The sequence below is a fragment of the Numida meleagris genome, chromosome 10, assembly GCF_002078875.1.
Source record: "Numida meleagris isolate 19003 breed g44 Domestic line chromosome 10, NumMel1.0, whole genome shotgun sequence".
Lineage (NCBI taxonomy): Eukaryota > Metazoa > Chordata > Aves > Galliformes > Numididae > Numida > Numida meleagris.
Window position 1 is genome coordinate 10,269,394 of NC_034418.1, and position 16,892 is coordinate 10,286,285.

At 41.1% G+C, this 16,892-nt stretch overlaps 1 long non-coding RNA gene across 1 annotated transcript in view; it reads right to left on the reverse strand.

Annotated features, from left to right (window-relative positions):
* The window catches only part of LOC110404474, a 171,084-nt gene extending 154,397 nt beyond the window's left edge, over positions 1 to 16,687 (reverse strand). Inside the window, exons 1-4 of the long non-coding RNA XR_002442266.1 lie at positions 16,425 to 16,687; positions 15,853 to 15,896; positions 8,933 to 10,300; positions 8,765 to 8,861 (exon numbers count right to left, since the gene is read on the reverse strand). This is a non-coding gene — a long non-coding RNA (uncharacterized LOC110404474). The remainder of the gene's footprint in view (positions 1 to 8,764; positions 8,862 to 8,932; positions 10,301 to 15,852; positions 15,897 to 16,424) is intronic.

Below are 16,892 nucleotides of genomic sequence, written 5' to 3' on the forward strand. Positions count from 1 at the left end.
TCCTAGTCCCCTGCCAGGTCTAGAACGAAGGAAGAACAGAGCAAAGGGTGATGAATGAAGGGAGAGAGCACAAATTGCTCTGCAGTGAGCAGTCAAGTTTACATGACTGCCAGCAATTCTTAACAAGCGTGGCAGAGCCCGCGTAATCATTTTGGAGATGTCCTTTACAAAGCATCCTAAGGGACCATAATTTCCAAATACTTGCAAGCACCGTGCGCTTTCTGAAACAACATATACAGCTAGCTCATAACTGAGCAAATCCCAGGAAGACTCTGTCAGCAGTGGGTCAGTATCTTGGGTAGATTGGGCTTAAGGGCAGGTACCGTGGCACAGCTGGAGCTTTGTGACGGGCTGTAGGAGACATTTATTTCTTCTGACACTGTAACTTACTGTGTCAGTCTCAATGTTATCTGGGTCACCGCTACAAGTTTATGTGGCATCAACAGCAGCTCTGCTGGCAGGCTTCCCTTCAGTACCTCCCACAGCATAAAATAGCATTCAGTCCTGATCACTGGAAAACTTAGGTTACAAACATAACCCAGACAAAACTTCAGCCCAGATTCCAGAGGAGAAGAGAATTATAAGTGAGCAGTAGTGTAATTAAACTGTGTTCTGGCTGTCAGACATCCAGCAGAGTGGATTTTGCTGCAGCTGCTATTCCATCTTTGACAATAAACTTAGTACGTATACTTGTTCTTCCCCCTCTCCCTTGATTTACCATATAAGCAGCAGCAGAACAAACATGTATCTTAACCTTTCCCTTCCTGCAGCCCCACACAGGTTGTGTGGGTGCTGCTGTCTGTAAATCTGCAGCAGAGCCACAAGGCCTGGAGAGCCGGAGGGATGCGGTGCTCCTGTGCCGTTTCCATGGCACTGCCAAGGCCTCCGGGCTGAAGCACTGCTGTCTGCCTTCTCCCGCCCAGCTTGCAGAGAAAGAATAAACGTGCTTTCTCAGAGCTACATGGTTATTGTCTTTTTCCTTCAGAGCTCTCTCAACACATCATTTGCATTGTGTTTGCTTTTCCTCCACATTTCGACTGTCATTAATTAGGCTAGCACTTTATGGAACCAATAACATTTAGGTCTTACACCATAGAGCAGACACGGAGCAGAAGAGGGTCCCTGTCTCTGATGATGCCACACTAGCACACTACATACACCACCATGATACTAGAAAAAGCTCAAGTCTCATTTTTTTTCTAATGTTTTTTTCCTTCCTCCATAGGAAAGCACAATAGGTGCATGGGTGCACATAATTTAAAAAAAAAATCAACACAAACCATCTGAAAATTAGGCTTCAGATTTTTGGAATTTTATTGTTTTTTGTTTAATAAATTTCTGGGTATGCTTCAGTTTTTTGTCTTTTATCTTTTTTTTTTTTAAAAAAAAAAAGAGGAACACTGCACGACTTAGAAAAAAGACCAAGAGCTGCTAATCGGGTCATTACAAGTGAGCCTGTGAAAACACACAGCCATCAAAACTTCCACCTGATGACCTTCACCCTCCCTGCTTCCTCCAAGGGAAAAAAATCCAACAAGCAAAAAATATTCTTTCAAGTAAAAGATGCCCAACACTTGAGAAAGGAAATAAAAAAAAATACTGTAAAAGTGACCTCCCGCCCTGCTCTCTGGGATGACATTAGAATAGGAATAAAGTCTGTGTCCAGATCTAGGTGTGATTAATATAAGATTCAGATCCAGAGAGAAGGAACTTATTTACAAGAAAAATTAGCTGCTCTTTCATCTGAACCTTTCTTCTTTTCATGAAGATTTTATCTTAGGAGAAGGGAAAAAAAACCACCAAAATCTTTGTCATTCCTTTGTCTTTCTTATGACAAGCCGTCACTTCTAGATACAGGAAAAGCATCACCATGTTGATGAAAAGAAGAAATGGGGCACAACTTCTCCCTTCCTTTGATATGAGGAAAGATTAAAGTAATAAAGAACTAAGAAGAGTGAAGGAAAACAGAATTTTTCAAATAAGCAGAGTCAATGTTATTTTAGTATGACATTCCATGAAGCAACAGTGGCATCCAGTGGTATATTTCCATAAGCAAGTTTTGTATCCAACTTCGACTCACTTTTTACTTCTATGCAAAGATTTCTGCAAAAGATCCTCAAGGAACCCTTCCCTTACTCTTCCTCTCCCCTCACCACGTGCTACCAGTAGTACTGCCATACACCCACAGTCACCAATACCAATAATGGAGACCAAGATGCACAAGTGCAAATTATCAGCTTGTTCAAAGGCCGCATACCTTGCTTGCATATTCAGAAATCTAAAACTGTTACAGGAAAGCCTATATTATTTACATGACATTGTAATGTTGATAAAATGCATTTTGAATTGTTTTCAGGAAATACAAAGGACATTTTTCTCCTCGTGTCCACAAGAGTGCAGCAAATATTACACTGCATTGTTGCCCTCCTCAATCCCACTCCGCATTTCATTTCTCTCCAGAGTAATACATTCTGGTTTTGCTCATTTAGTGACATTAGATATCAAAGTGAAAATAATATTAAATAGATACTCTGGGCAAATAAAATTGCAAGAGTACACCACAGAAGTCCATTAAGTGAATTTATGAAGTATTTTCACATCTAGGTCACATCTGCAGTAAAAAAGCACCTTGTGCCAGCACAAATTCATTAGCATCACCAGATTATGACTTGGTAAGAAGCTTTGTCTCTTTAGAAAGAGCTGAGAACCAAAACTTGTCAGTCTTGCTCTCAGGCCAATCAAAACTTCTGGCTTGAATTTTAGGTTAGATCTAGAGCGCTCCTTTAAAATAAATCAGGCTTCAGCTTCACTAAACCTTGTATTACTCATTTAGGTCTTCAAGACAGTTAAACCAGATTAACTGCTCCTTTTTATCTATATACTCCCACAGTAATTTTCTGAAAGCTATCGACTGATATAACCAGGTTCCCTGGGGGAAAACAGAAGCCTTGTTTATTTCACCCCAAGATAAAACACAAACCAAGTACCTCATGAAGCAGCTGAAGCTTGGCCTACATCCATTCTTTGTATGATAGCAACTGAGAGTTTAAATGATTTTAATTGATGTGGTTCCACAAGTATGAGAATGCATATACAATCTACTCCAAACACACACAAAAAAGTGCAATCATTGCCACAAATGACAAAGAGCTAGACCGGGGAGGAACAGCTCAACACTGAACTAAACTAAACAGTGCAGAGTGTACCAGCAACCTCTTCACCTGAGTCCTCCTTCCACTCAAACTCATTTAGAATATCAAGAGCTCTGATTAATGGAAGCTGCATTTCAGTTCTGCTGCTGCAGCAGAACAATTCTCTCTTTGGAATAAAGAAAACGTTTTACTCATCAGGAGACTAAAACATCACAGTTCATACATACCATCCAAACTGTGACTCTGCCAAACAGGTTACCCGAAGGAACAAGTTATTCAGTCATGCTGATGTCATATGCCCAGTGTGCCTGACCAAGAAGAGCCACTTAATTGTTGCCCCTGTTCCAGCTGGAACTGGAAAGCTGAAATACTAGGATTGCAGTTTTAGATATTTACTATCTGTTTTCCCTGCCATAACTGGCCAGTTCCCAAAAAGCATTATTTCTGAGTGAGCAGGCAAAAACTTGCAGATGGAGTTTGCCCCCAAAGCATGGAAAAGTCACTGCCAATAGCAATACACAACTCTCATATTGTCCTAGAAAATGATATGCAAACATTAAAAGAGAAGAAAAAAATGCATGAGAACAAGATTATCCAAAGGCAATAGGACCTGTGCTTAAGTGGAAAATCCCAGATGACTGGGGGGTGGGGTTATGCACTGGAGATGAGCCTGAACTACAAAGTAGAATTGTGATTTGTAACTCTCAGTAACAAAGTCATAACACAGAAGAATCTCCAACTGACATGAAATGATCAATAGCATATGGCATAGCCAGTAGCTCCCAGACAACTGAACAAGGCTAGGTAGCCAAATACAGTCCTGCTATTCTGGGACAGGTAATATGAAAGTACTACAAAATCTCAGTAAACTGAGAAAAAAAAAAGTGCTTGGATGTTATCTGTGCAGCTATGATGATTTTTTTTTTTTTTGAAAGAAATGACTCAGGTTGTCTAAGGTAGTTAAGCACGTACCATATGAATTTATTTCTTTTAATGGAAGACTAGGGGATTAGGGAAGGTACTCAACAGAATAAAATTTCTTTGGTATTTTAGGGGAAAAGATGAGTATTTATTAAGTATAGAACTGATTTCCCACACTGATTGATTTGGGCAATATGAACTGCGAGGTCCCAAGATACGTCACTCATCCTGGCTCCATCTCCAGTAGTGGTATACATATTTTCAAACAGCACACTATGCACTTCTGTTATCTTTCCCTTCCTCCTTAAAAAACCTGGAGGTTATCATTCACAGATCTCTCGCTCCTGTTACTATCTTTCCACCAGATGTCACACTTCTCCTTTGTTTCTTGCCCACGCCTTTACCTGTTAACCTCAAACCCTATTGGATAACCTTATACACAGATACATTTGTTTCTTTATGGACCACTTCCACAGGAGTTTCTTAACAAAACATCGGTCCCTCTACTTGACTGGAAGTAAAAACACTGCAGTTAAGCACCAGAACATGTGTTACTTTGCATAACTGATTTCCAGTCCTTATTTAAATAGTAGTGCTCATGCTGTCATAATAAGAAAAAAAAGCATTATTCATAGAGGCTAAAAATACACATTGTTACACATCAATAGGTTATTTAAGGAGAAAAGAATCCCTTTCCCAATGCCCCGTTTTTAAAGTATCATTTCTCTGTGCTTCTATTTTCAAGTATGCCATCAACTTACTCCAGAGGAGGAAAAAATGAATTCATATTGGCTAAGTGAACACAAAAAGAACATTATTTTCAAACACAATGTCTAAATTCCATATTAAATAAATGCTTTACAGTACAATTTAACATATAAAAAAAATGAGTTATGTTTTAAACATCCCTGCTTTGAAACAAGAGCAAATTTTGGTCCAACACTTATCTTTTGTTATGACCTCTGGTTTGTTTTACTTTGAGAACTGTTTCTGAACTGCTGTGTCAGGAGTAACTCATTATCATTAGCCATCTCTAGTGTCTGCAGTCAGCCTTCTTCTGTTTTGATAAAATACAATCCTAATCTATTATTCTAGAAAAACAATTTGTAGAAAGCTAATTTCAAATACACTATTACCTCAGCTTCAGAGTGTGTCCTCATACTAGCTGCAATGGTTTAGTTTATAAAATTGTGCAATTTCTTTCCTGTCCCTTGACAATGACCTATTTTTATACACACATCACACTGAGTGAGTATGTCACTTGATAGAATACCATCCTGAAGATTCAAGTCTGTCATAAATAAATATGTAAGACAAACTGGTACATACAAGTTGCCTCTGAGACCTGCTTTCAAGTCCATTCCAGAATGCACTGAATGAAAATCATTTCAAATGAATGTCTGCTGGTCTCTGCCATGCTTCTTCTCCAAGAATTGCATATCACAAAGCAGCTGAGCATTTCCAGACAGACAGCTCTAAGAAGGTGCAGAAGGAGGAAGAGAGAAAGAAAACCTTCTGCAAACCAGGTGACAATCCTTTCCCAGCTCTTTTCCCTGCCTGCCTCTCAGAAGGGAAGTCATCTATTGGGATTCATCTGCTGCTTCTCCCGTTAACTCCACAGAAGAGAGAAATTTCCACCTTATCTAAACAAACAAGCATAAGAAGAACATCAACAGCAAGACAACTGTTGGGGTTTTGGTGGTGGGGGTTCTTCTTGTTGGCTTTTTTTTTTTTTTTAACTCCACCTAGCAAATATTGCCTAGCAACAATGGGAGAGCCCTCCTAACAAAATGAATCATGCAGGTATTGGCTGTTTATTCCCATGAAGGGCTGTGTTTCCACCCTGTCAAATGACATCAAGGCCATGTTGCCAGAGGCACTGGGAGTTTTGACCTCTAAAAGGCAATTTTCTCACTGTCTGCTCAGAAACGTAACATTTTTCATATTGAAGGCTTTTATATCATATCTCGTAGGTTTTAGATCTATAAATAACATACTAAAAACCTCTAACACAATAAAGCCACAGCTACTGCTTTGCTATTAACACTGTAAATATGAAATATCACAAAGTTAGCACTCTATTAGCATAACTATCAGGCACAGGGGAAAAAGCAAAAAAAAAAAGAAACCAAAAAAGCCATTAAATTGCATGACAAAGTTTACTGTAGATGAACAGAGGTCAGGATTTGGTTAATATGAGTTCTAAGTTTGAGCAAATAAATATCCACTGAATCACAAGATATCCATGTAAGCAGGGAAGACAGAAGCCAATCGCAAGTAATAGCTCCATTAAGTAATCAAGGGAAGAATTACAATGAAATGCTTTAAGCTACAGTATGGACACAGATTCATAACAACAACGCTAATAGAAGAGCAAGGAACTATTATTTACACAGAATGTAGCAAACATGCTGTAATCCTCTCCTGTAAAGGGACTCGTGTGGGTTCTCCTCCCCTCCCCCAGTTAATTCTCATTAAAAGCTCCTGTGTTTTAACTGGAGTAGCTCTGCTGCTAACAGTGAGATGTGAGCTTTGGTCCTCAAATTATTGCTTTCCTAATAGCTCCACAAAGGATCAAGTATTCCTTTATGCAGCCTGTGACAACTCAATCTGTCTAGTAAACTGTTAACTACAGTCCTGTATATCTATACTGAACCAATATTTTGTTTTTCAAGCTGAGAGCAGATGAAGAATAGGAGATCTAGAACACCACAAGTGTTATTCTCTGTGAACTCCACTGCAAAATACCATTAGGTCTTTGTTTGCTTGCTTTTGGCCGTGTTAAAACAATCATCTAATCTGTAAGAGGATCAGCATTGGCAAGCCATGCAAAGGCAGGAGGTTGTCCCCGAAAACATTAGTGTTTTCACAGAACTGTTCTATCCTGACACCATCAGCCTTTTTTCACAAAATTATTCAATGCAGCCTACAGACTAGTTTCCAAGTACAAAAATGCACCTCCATAGCCAGAGAGAACCTTCATAGTAAGCATTTGTGAAATAAAACAGAAGCACTCCAGTAGCAGGGGTTTGGGGTTTTTTTGTTTGTTTTTAACATTTGCTGTTCTCAGAAGGATAGAAAGTAATCTTGCATGATTCAACAATCCTTTTTCCTCAAAAGTACTCAGAAAAGACCATGGTTTGCATCTGAACACGACCTGCAGGTTGGCAAGCTTTCCCAGGTATCGGTACTTATGAAAAGATATTTTCACCCATGGACCCAGCAAGGAAAGTTGTTTGTTGCATTTATAGAAGAGATGTACAAAAACTGCAAGATAAAGCAGCATTTGTGATTTTTTTTTAATTAAAGCAAAATATTAAGTAAGCATTCATTCTCCTATGTATGTTTACTCCATTATTTTCTTAGAACTTACTGACAATTCCTATGACATGCATTTCCTGTCCTAGGAAAGCAGTGTTTCTCTTAATCAAACAGCATTTGACTTGCTATTCTGTTACTTTGTATGGGCCACAAAATTAAGAAACCGTAACCTGCTTTCAGGACTCAAGCACTTAGATTAAATATCTATTTCTGGGAAGACAAGTGTCAGCAGTGTTGGCACACTACTCCTTGAATAAATAAATAAAGAAATGAAAATCAACAGTTGAGAAAAGCTTGCCATGCTTTGCAATGCAGTGTGAAACTGGAGCTTGCAGATATGTAGATGGCTAGATTTATCCAGTCACTGTATGTAAAGAGTCCAACTTGGATTACTGCCCTTAGATTTAATTTGTCTCAAGGGATAAACTAGGGGTTGGAACTGGACGGGTCTTAGAAGTCCCTTCCAACCCAGGCCATTCTATGATTCTATAACCTGCTCCCCTGTTATCAAACTCAAAAACAAATAACTTAGAGTACACAGATTTACATATAAAAGTTGGGCCATTTTAATTGAGTTACTTTGCTTAAGCCACATTTCTGCAAACAATTTGGGCATATCTTCAGTACAAATATGTGTTTAAATGCACTGCTGATGCTAGCCTTATGTATACTTATCATACATACATACAGCTAAAAGACACTTTAGATCCCTGTGTAGGTACTTACAATTAACACCAGGGAAAAAAAAATAGAACTTTTTATAAAATGAAATTAAAATCTAACTCACGTCACCTTATTTCTCCCGAGGAAGCTTTATCACAGCATGCAGATATCATGCAAAGTTTTAAGATCGTTACAAACTTGTGCCCTGTAACCAAGCCCAGGGGCAGGAGCGCTGCAGCCAGCTCCGTTAGCGGGACCCACAGCAGTCAGCACTGCCACCTGCACAGGGGCCCATGCCACCCTAGATCTAAGGGGTCTGGGAAGGGCTTCCTCTTCTCTAAAGGCTAAAAGTGAGTGCAGTCCCACCCTCCCACTGCCCAGCTGGCAGGGCCAGCATCCTATTATCCCCCAAAGAAAGCTAAGATCTCTATAGGTTGGCCAAAATACTGCTGTGGCTGTGTAAATGCAACAGTTTTTTTGATGGGGTTTTTTTTGTTTGTTTGTTTTTGTTGTTGTTGTTTTTTGTGGCAAAGGAAGCCACAACAGCAGAGCTTAGTGAAGTGCAACTCAGGACCTCGGCAGATTTATAAATAGTTTTTAATTAACCGAACCCTAAAATATACCCTGGCTGCTAAAATACCCATGAGAACGCTACAGCACAGATCAGACTCCACATGGGCATTAATTAGAACCACAGCACTTCCTACCTCCCCGAGGACCGCGCTCTCCAGGCGGCTCCCGAACGCCTCGCGCCCTCACGCCGGCCCGGAGTCACTGCTAGCACCACAGCTCACAGCTCTGCACCTGCGCACACAAACACCTTTTACCTCAAAGTCAGCAGCACACCCAAACCCCCCACACCTGCCTGCACTCACCACTGTGCCAGCCAGCAGCCACCCGCAGACCCTCCCAGTGCCCTCAGCCCCCCAGGGAGCCCCTCGACGCGCCGCGCCCCGTGCCCTGGGCCCGCTGCCCGCGGGGCCTTGCTCCCCACGCGGCCGTCACACCCCGCTGGGAGCAGCCGCCGGTTTCCATGGCAACGGCTGTTGGCGGGAAGGCCGGAGCGGGCTGAGGAGAGAGCGGCGGGCTGAGGCGGCGCGCGGGAAAGAGGCTCAGGGTGCCTTCCACAGAGTCCAGATCGCTGCCTCCCGGCCCAGGGCAGCCGGCCCAGCAGTCCCCACGGCGAGAAGGAGCCCTTGGCTGTCCCGGGCCCGGCTCTCTTGCACAGCTCTGACGAGATGAGAGGCTCCAGCCCTTTGGCCACTGTCGCCTGTCCCACACAAACTCTGGCTCCTGCACTACAGATGGAGCCACAGCGTTTGTCCTGCATTATTCATGCGCTTAGCGCTGGAAATGAAAATCGAAATATATATATCTACTCATTTAAAGCTATTTTTCAGATCGCTTCGAAATTCAAATTAATTAAGATTAATTAAAAATTAAATAAAAAATAAAAAGCTCTGAAAGTGATTTTTTATTTCACTTACATCTTTAATGTAGCAGCAACTCCAGTGGGGCCAGTATTTTTAGTTTCATGTGGCACAACAAGAGAAACGGGGATTTGCCATCCTAACATGGCAGCACTGAGGAGCAGGACCACACCGGCAGCGGCCTTCAGTTGAAGAAACAAAGGGCAAAATACATCTGATGAGCCAAAGTGGGGATGAGGGAGGAATGATGCTGCCAAGGTGCCGCGTGAGAGCGGCCTCGGGTCCTTTTCCTTCCCCAAAACCAAGCAGATTTCTTACCAGCTCCACAAATGCAGAGTGAGGGGGAAGAGGAGCCCCATCCCTGCCACCCCTCAGCGCGCAGCAGCTATCACCTGGCTTTATCATTCCTCAGACGTGTGGAAGAAGAACCTTTAATCCTCTTGGAAGAACTGCCCTTTTCACAGTGGAAACACCCTGCCATTCTGGGAATATGAATGTAAGATGCTTTTGAAAAGCAAGTAAATACGTGGCCCACAGGGGAAAAAGGCTGCATTTGAATTTCAGGCCTGTGACTGAACGGTGAAACTCCTAAAGGCAGCAAATGCAGAAGCAGTATGGGATCCTTGCACAGACCCAAGTGTATCCCTGCTTGTATCCCTCATCATTTAACCTCCCCAGCAGAGCTGATGACATGGCTCTTGTCAGCAGTCATGTGGTGAGCACTGGAGTCCAGGTAAGAAATGGGTTCCCAGTGTGCTAGGCACATGCAGAAACGTGGGGAGATGCTTTGCTGCTCCAAATTCCCAGTGTCATCTGAAATATGAAACAGGAATTGAGCAGAAAAGCAGAAAAGGGAAGGGACTGGAGGGTTGTGGCTACATAGGTGAGAGACATCAGGCAGACAGATGTTCAATTAGTTTATCCTTCTACAGAATCACCAGTTTCTGGTGGCTCCCCAACGCAGTTGCTTGCCAGCAGCTTACTTGGTCAGGTCAAGAGAATCTTGTGAGGAAAAGCAAGGCTGGTCTCCTGTGTTATGGACAATGCCACATATTCAGAAACTAGACATCTAGTTGATGCAAGGGCTACTCAAATGCTTTCATTTGGCAGAATGTATATGTATTCTTTCTATAAAGTAATACACGTCTGAAAACGTGCTTGCACTTCTGTTCCTAAAGAATATCTTGACAACAGAATACTCATCTGAGTAACACTTCACAAACATATTAAACACACATCGGTCCTTTGCATAAAGCAGAATGAGTCTAATGTTCAAAAATGGACAAAAACATAACCACATAGTTGTTGCCACAAATTACTTTAAGAAGAGCAGTGTGCTGGGTCCAGTAGCACCAAATCATTTTTATTTCAAACTGCATTAAACTAACCTGTTTACACGTTCCTTCAGAAAGTCCCTCAAAGGCTAACTGCAAAATAAAAGCTGGATTTTAAAATCCAGATCTGACTTCCTTTAATAAATTTTCCAACTGAAAACTTAGACTACAAGATCAAAAACTGTGGCATTATAATAGAACATTCAAACTAAAAGTTAAATTTATTTAACTTAAGAGTTTGGTTATTCTGTGCACAATTTCCTTCAATACATATGTCATAATGAGAAACGTGCCTCTTATTTAAGGAGTTTACTCCAAATAGAAGAAAGGCATTCTCTTCTTCTCTGTCTGAGAAGAAATTAGTGGTAAAAAATGTGGAATAATCCAGTGTTCAAAGAGATAAGAGCGCAGATCCATGAAAAATGGTGCCATAGCACATACAGATTGGAACAGGTAAGTATGATTTCTACTACTTGGCAGTGCTGTTTTTGTATCAGACTTTTGGGGACATCTGTTTTATTAACTTCACATACCTACACAACATCCAAAGTGATACCACTGATATTAAAAAATTCACAGAGTCGAGATTCTGAAATTTTCCTCTTGCAGAATATTTGTCTCTGTTTTTTTTTTTTTCAAACACATGGTATAAGTAAAGCAGTATATGCCCTTGTATCTGTCTCAAAGGATGCCAGGCAGGAGGAATGAAAGGCTTTGAATATCTGCGTAACTGAAATCAGTGAAGCAAAGGAGAAGAGACCATCAGGGAGACTGTTAAGGTCCCTGATTCTCAGGCCCAGTGTAAATTAGAGCCCAGCTGGCAATGGTACTCAGGAGACCATACGCTAGCTGAGGATGGCTGCAGCACAGCATGTTGCAACCATATGTCTGACATACTGCCTCCTTTCCAAGGGTCTCTGGCATAACAGGATTTGGATAGACTCTGCTCAGCCCGCCAGGTTCAGAGTTCTCATCTTCTTTGTACTGAAAGAAAGGCGTCAAAGCTGTGGTTAAACTCTTGTCCGCAGCAGCACTCAAGTGGGCCAGGAAGAGCAGCACTGCAGTGCATTATGCTCTTGGTAGGAGTATGTTTCCATTTTGGCATGCAGTGGAAATGGTCCGGCTGAGACTGCACGCATCACAGGTGTGCAGGGATGACCACTGTGGGGAATAGGACACTGGGCTGAAAACTGGAGCTGTCATGTGGCAGCACCACAATGTAAGCAGATCTGAAAGGACAATCATGCAAAACCGCTGCCAGTTCTGAATCTTTCTGTGTTGCAGCAATAGGAATGCTAGACCAGAACACTGCTAATTCTGCCTTTTCATACTGACTATTACCAGGAATTAGTTTTGTTTTGAGATGTGTTTGCAAGTCAGTTTTAGCCTCACAAACTCCAATTCACTATTCATTTTGTCTAACAGATGAATTTCATGACCCTGAATTAATTTTTTAGTTTTCTCCTCCCAGTTGTGCTTTCTCTATTAGATATTTTGCAACACAAAAGTGTGCTTCACTCAACTCTTCACATGCTGTTTAATTCATGGTTGCGTGGCCTAGGAGTCATTCCCTTGCCTCCCAAGAGAATTCATCTGTCTGCTCATCCTGTTGTCTGGTACTATCCTTTTGCTTGTACTATCCTTTTGCTTACAGTGGGTCTGAAACCACAGTGCTTAAGAAAATTTTCTTCCTTGCCACTGACGTCCAACTTTCCTTGGTCTTGCCTTGACTACTCTATCCCTTTCTGGAATCCATACCTGAAGAATTTGCTTGGTTTTCTTTTTCTTCTACTCTCATGTCCATGTCATCATGCTTTGTTGAGCTACTGCTCTCTCAGATTCTGTTCCAGTCACACAAGATTCAGACTTCTCAGTCTATTATTTGACAAAGAGGAAGAGTGCTGAAATACTGCTAAATAAATAAGAAGCAACTTATCTATGGTTCTAGATGTGCCTGTGCCCACCTCAAACCCTAAAAGCAGTACATGATTTCATCTGAAAGGGGCATTATGGCTCTTTTCTTTATTCTCTGTATTCAGTGAAGTGGCATTTTTGCAGTATAACTTATTCCAGCCCTTTGCTAGAAGAAGCTATGCATACAACCTCCCTTAGAAGTATATTCAGTTGGGAGCTGCCCGTCTGCACAGCATCTTATACATCATTCAGCTAAGTCAGCGATCTATATGCAAAAATCAAGCTTTCAGGGACACTGTGTGGATTTGTGACATGCTGTAGAGTACTGTGCATCTCTAAAAACCAATGAATGGATTACACTCAACCATGAAAACGTTTTTTTCCTTACCATGACATTTATAATATGGATACGTTTTATTTACCAAGTAGCTAAAAACAAATGGCATAAAAGTTACTCAAACATGTTAAAAATATTCAGTATTGTAAGTGTTTAAGATGACAAATGAGAGAACACAAGCTATGAAACATCATGGTGAAAGCTAACACAGGACATCTTAAGTAAATCTAATTTTAGGACCTGATTTTGACTTGTAACATTTGGAAGCAAGAAGAGGTGAGCAAACTTGTTCTATTCTGTATTTCCTGACAAGCTCTTTCTTCTTCGCAGTCCAGCGTTGATTATTTTACGCTGTTGTCACGAGTTAGGTGCTGGATAATGGATAGTCTTAACAACAGTCAATCTCTATTTGGGCAATAAATAATGGTTTGTAAATTCACCCAGAGTCAATAACTTTCTTGAAAAATGACAGGAGAGCATTCAAGGAAAAGAGTGAAAAGACTTCGTGAGTTCCTAAAGATCAGATTTTATTCTCTATGAAGAGAATGTCAGTAAGTCATGCTTACTGCTCCCAGGAAATCCCTTATCTGCCTACAGATGACAAACAATTTTTTGTCTTAATTTGCAAACCCTGGGTCAAGTTCCTGTTGCAGAACTAGCACTGCAACTGGCTTCAACTGGGAGATGTCCTTAATTCTTTTTTTTTATTATTCGTTATGTGTCAACTGGCTGAAGCAAGTGTTGATATTTCAAGGTTCTTAACATTTTCAGGTTTCTCACAAGAGCAAACCTTTCCCACTAGCTCCATGCATTTGTAACATCAGCCTTCCACACCTCTGCTTCTATCTCATTTTAACTGAGGGAGGTGATGGTGCTCGTCACAGGACCTGTGGCACAACCGCTCTGCGCTCAGACGTGTTTCTCCCTGTGCAACTGCGGTCAGTCTTCTCCCACCAGGAGACAAGGCTAACGGCAGTCATGCCCATAAAACTTCACTGAAGGCAACAAAATCATATAGGTTTTAATGACAGAGTCCAACAACTACTTCTGAAGAACCAATTTCTTACTCAAAACTCCTTCTGGACTACATCTGTGTCTTAACCGTGATTGAGAAGAATATTAATCTACATATAGACATAGATTCCTTTCTTTTAATGGAACAAAACCCTAATTCTCACTTGCCTGCTTTAAACATTTCATTAAATGTTCTATTTTCTTTCTTATTTAAAATGCCCACGGGCGCATAAGGTGTTTCAAAGGAGAGGACCAGGCAGACTGGACATTTCTTCGTGTACTTTTTGGAGTTAGTGGGAATATCGGTCTTCCTGCCAGGAAGCCAGAATCAGCCTCGGGTTCACAATGTGTAACAGGAGAAGTGCTGAAGTCAGACTCAAGCCTCAAGTGAAGACATATAAAGGAAAGGATACACACTAATATGCAATGAGGTCTCTAGAATATCTTCATACAAGCACTTGAAGATCCATATGCAAATGCATATATCACAGTGTAGACGAGGTTGACTTTTTTTTTCAGTTCATTATACCTTCTTTCACACAGCCAATAGAATTCAAATCTGATCATTTGCAAGTATTTTTGGAATATATTCTTGATAGGAAATTTCTGTTGCACAAAAATTGCATTTTTTCATGATCCTTTCATTTTCCATTCTGACAAATATGCAGTGTTATTTTTGGAAAACTCTAAAAGATAGAGGAAAGGTGAGGTTCTCTATGGATTTCTATTTCACACTGTTTTCAGAGTGTTGGGTAATTTTTGATCTGTTCACTGAAAAGGCTGAAACGAGCTATGGAAAAATTAGACTAAAAAAAAACACATTAGGGAATGGTTCTGTCCAATTCAACTTTAAAGCATCTGCATAGAATACAAAGTACTGCTGATTTAAAAAAAAATCCAACGTGTTTAATTCAAATTATTTAATATCTTAATAGACCCATGCAGGGCATTTAGCCAAGAAGTTTTAAAACACCTATGATAAGTTACAGCTCAGCTCTTTCAGCTGTAATATCCTACAACCTAGCCCAAGAATCTTCTGTTATAAATTTTGTATTGCTTTGTAAGGAGGATAATAGAGTTTTTGAGAGAATAAGTTATGTTCACTTCTAATAGTACTTTTTCTTTTTTCTTCACTACATACTATTTAATATTTTCCTTTGTACACTTCTTAATAGTTGAGCTCTAAGTGAAACTCTGAAAAACAACATTAGGATTCAAAATAAAGTGGAAGATTTTATTTTCAGGGTCACAAGTAGCACAGTGAGATTTCTCTCTTAAACAATGACACTTAGTATCTCTGTAGTTCTATGAATACTTTTGAAGTGTCATATTAAAACCAATCTCTTGGCCTTCAGGCAAAGAGAAGCAATTAGTCTTGGAGTTGTGAATAAATAAAAATCCATTTATATACCCGTCCTTGACATGTACCTTGCAAATCTTAGAAACTTCATCTAGTGGGAAAAGAAATGTTAAATCACAAACACCGATACTAATCATATTGCAGTGTTGCTTCCTAAAACTGTTTAGTTTGTATCAAACTTTCAAGTATTAATTCATATGTATATATTCATACATATTGAAACACAACAACAGAAAGGCATTCGCACACTTGAGTGAGAAGAAAGAAATGAGCGAGTGCATATGGAGCTATAATGAGTACCCTTATTATCTATCCTCAGCATTAATCTAGGTGAGAAAAACTCAAAGCTCTCGAGTACATTGTTCTTTCTAGATACTGCAAAAACAATCCCGCACGAGCTACCTACCATGTGCGCGCCTCTTTCATCCCAGGTGCCGTTCGGTCTTTGGTCTGCAAACAAACAAACAAAGCAGATCTTTATTAGCCATGCATGCCAGTTAAGTGGTACCTGTCGCAATTGTGTTGGGTTGAGTCAGAAAACAATTTCTACTTTTTGTTCAGGGCAGTATTTTAAGGTCTTCTCTTTCCTCTTTACTGCGCCTCAGTGCAGAAGCATCCTATTTCTACAGTGCTCTACTTGCTGTTCAAGGTTCTCACATTTGTTTTCCGTTTAGAAGTCAATAATTCACAGAGGAAGTAAAAATTATGTTGTCAAGTGATCCCTAGCAGTCCGTACATCCCTATACAAACACCGAGGTCACCGGGCTTCGGCAGATCTCGTCCTCCTCGTGCTCCACTTGTTGAGCGGTGAGAGATGGGACTGCTGGGGTTGCCGCTCCGGCAGCAGGTGGGGCGGCCGCCTGGGGCCGCGCAGGGGCCGCACGTCGGGGCAGGGCTGGCCTCGGGGCCGCGCTTCCGCGGGCGGTGCGCGGAGCCGCGGAGCAGAGCTCGAAGGTGGGACCCCGCCGAGGATCTCACCTGGGCCGGTGGGATGGTCAAGGAAAACAAATTTAAGTCTGTTCTGGATGCAAATCTCTCCGCTGACCTAGTTCTCATTCTCCTTTTCATTTCAGAAGCTCAGCTAAAAATCCATAAATTAAGGAAATTAACTGATGGAGCCTCCGGCATCTTTGTAAGCTATTTAAATCTTTAAATTTACAACATCTTCTGCATATATCAAGTAATTGAACTAACTGCAGGGATGTAACTTTAATGAGAAAATTTCCCTCTTCTCCTGTAGTTTGTACTCGAGAAGGAAAAAAAAGGAAAAAAAAAAAAAAAGCTACCCTTAGGAGAAAAGTTTCTGTTTATTCCTGCCACGGAAGATAACTTTAAAAAAAACCGAATTGCTGGGGTCCCGCCCGCCTTCCACCGCTCCCCGCCGGTCGGGGCGGGCCGGCACCGGCGGGGCAGCCCCGAGCCCCGAGGCGCGGAGGGAAGCGCGGG